A 3,269-nucleotide genomic window follows, 5' to 3' on the forward strand; every position below is an offset into this window, starting at 1 on the left:
TCAACTACACAACCCCTTTTTCCACTCCTGTTACCAAATGTATTTACCTCACACACCCGCCATTGCACACCATGCCGAGCTCTCCCTCTCTCCCCCTCTCGCACTAAATACATGCATTGCCTATCTAGCACCCCAACCTCTCGTGCGCACGAACGCACGTTGTATATCTAGGTCACTCCCTCGAGACTGTCTCACTCTTTCTTCCGCATGGCGGGCCACACTCTCTCAATCTTGCTCTCTTTATCCGAGTCTTGTTTAACCTCGTTTTCTTTCACACACAAATGATATATCTCCCTGTTCGGGCCTCGATCGACACACTCTATACTCTCTCACGCAGATTGTCTATCTAGGTCAGTCCATCCAAGCCGCCGCCACTCTTTCAACCTCATGGTGGGCCACGCTCACTCAATCTCTCTCTCTCTCTCTCTCTCTCTCTGTGTGTGTGTGTGTGTGTATGTCTCGATTTACCTCGCTCTTTCTCGGACAAACACGATATATCACCATGTTTGAGCCCAATTCGACCTATTCACATTGTATACTCTCTCACGCACATCGTCTATCTAGGTCACTCTCTCCAAACCATCTCACTCTTTCAATCGCACGGCGACCCTATGTGATCGGTTGACCTTGCTTCCTCCCACGCACCAAATATATCTTTACGTCTGTGACTGGATCATCTCTCAAGCTGTATCTTATAGCCCTCACCCTTACCAAAAGCTCAGTCGGACAATATCTCTCCGGAGCATATATATTTGTTCAATGAATGTCGGACCACACTCACTTTGTCTCTCTATCTATATGTCTCTCGATTGACCTCGCTTTCTCATACCGTATCTTCCACGCGTTGAAGCTACTACCTCTCCATCCCTCGCAAAGCCGGAGCTATTTACATTGCGAGGGGAACTCCAACCTTGGATTAATTTGTGTAGGCATTTATTCCGGTCGGTTTCGATAATATTTTCGTAGCATTCGGCCCACAACTACTCCAAACGCCGTTGCAACCCACGCAACTCCCCTAGGTTATTTCCCTCTGGCTCGGTCATCGCTCTCTCGCACGTCCTTTCTCACCTTCAATGTCGCACCATGGTATTATTGAAAAAACTATGTTGTTCTCTTTAATTATTATAAATAAGCTACAAAACTACACACCGATAGTCCACTTGGAATGGAACAAATTTCGACCCACAAATTAAAGTGCTATAAACTACACACCAAGGGGGGCACATGTCACGAAACAAATTTAGACCCATATAGAGATTAAAAAATAAAGGACGAGGATCGAACATGCGACCGGGCCTTCAAGTCGCACGTCAATAGGCAACATACGTAGAATAGCAATGTTTGTTGTACCCCCTTTGTTCACATAATGTTTTTATATTACCACAGCCTAATTAATGGATAACATGTAATATTATTTTTAGTACTATTCGCCTTCACTTACTGGTGGGTTCCATGTGTGCTCTCTCGCTCTCCTCCCCTTCTGCGTTTAGACGCACGGGCAAACAGGAAGAACTCGTGGGTGATGTTGCCGTTGACCATATTAGGACGTGTTCACAACTCACAAGTCACGGCACCAGTTTCACGTACTAGCAGCACTAGTCAGTGTGTATGTGCAATGCACGTTAATTTGGAAGTATATTAAGTGCATGCGGATATTAACTACTAGGATATTATTTGCGTGTTGTCATGTAATTAGCACTATTTTTGGCATGAAATTAACTGCACGCTAAACGTGTTGAGCGCTCGACATTGAAGCAGTCTAGGTCGTTGGATGACAAGGAATACATGTGGCTTGATGATGTTTCATATTTAATATGATATGGCTCTAGCAGAACATTCAATCGATCAAACCATACATTTCGTTCAGTTTGACTCCGACTTTAAATTATACGACGATCGATATAAAATAAACGGAAATGATAAACGTTCGGATTTTAAGCATCGCAATCCGAACGTTTTTCGTGGCAAATTTAGAGTGCGCGGCGGCGGCGGGGGCGTCTCGCGGTGGGAAGCGGCTCCTCTGTCGTGCTCTGTGTGTCATCGGGCCACTGACCGACGGCGACGGCGGTGTCTTGCGTCGTTGTTGGCGTACTCCTGGACGTTGGCCTGGCTTCAAGGAAGGCCAAAATGTTCTGGACTTCGGAGCGAGTCAACTGGCGGGAGGAGGCGACTGGCGTTGGTGCAAGGAAGCGGTCGACGGCGGCCATCCATGCCGCTGAGGGGGCACTGGCACCCGCGCTGGAACAGGCGCTGTCAACGGTGCGGTGGAGACATTCGTGTGCATGGGCACCAGCACGGGCGCGCACGTCAGTGCACGCACAGGCGCATGCACTGGCATGTGCACGGGCACCGGCACGGGTGTGCGCGTCAGTGCACGTGCAGGCGCATGCGCTGGCAGGTGCACGGGCGCGTGAAAGTCGGCAGGGACCTCGTGGAACCCCGTGGCATCAAGCTCGGCGACAATGTGCAGCTCCCAGCCCATCAATGCCATGGGGATGGGCGCTGGCGCAGTCGGGGCGACGGGAGCCGGAACGGGAGCGGGGACAGGCACAGCGTCTTCCCGCAAGGCCAGTTCAAGCTCGTCCCAGAGTGCCTTATGTTCTTGAGACTCCGGCTGGGTGTCTTCCTGATGAAACTGGAACACTAAGGGCAGACCATCGTGATGCGGCATGGCGTACATTTAGGTCAGGCTAGTTGGAGGTAGACGACATGAGAATCGGAGAGGAAGAGAGAGGATTGTAGCGATACCGGGTTGTGCGGGGTTGATTTTAAACTGCGGCGCTGGCGACATTAAAAGTGGGAGCAGTTGGGACGACGGTGGGCGGCGGAGCCTGGTCAAAGGGCTCGCCTCCCGGTGAGACTGCACAGCGGTTTGCTCGCACGCCTCCCTGACAGCCGGCGCAGCGGTCTGCTCGCACGCCTCCCGTCGACTCACACGCTTGCTGGGACGGCACCTGCCGATGAGAAGCGGGGACTCATGGCGGCACGTAAACACCCACAGTTTCAATAGTGAAAGTGTTCGCCTTAACGTGATAGGTATTTTCCCTCAAAAAAAACGTGATAGGTCTTTGTTCCAAAATACCTTGGCTCTTCATTTGTGCAACTTGTCATTAGCAGCTTGTCTCGAATTGAAGAAAAAACTCACGAAGTAATATTTGTGCCATATCACGTAACCATGCTCAGTTTCAAGAATTTATGCTCCCTTTTGGATTTTCTGAAATTTAAGACCCAGGATTCGAAACAATATCATAACCTGCATCATGCAATAA

Source organism: Triticum dicoccoides, chromosome 7B, assembly GCF_002162155.2.
Source record: "Triticum dicoccoides isolate Atlit2015 ecotype Zavitan chromosome 7B, WEW_v2.0, whole genome shotgun sequence".
Taxonomy (NCBI): Eukaryota; Viridiplantae; Streptophyta; class Magnoliopsida; order Poales; family Poaceae; genus Triticum; species Triticum dicoccoides.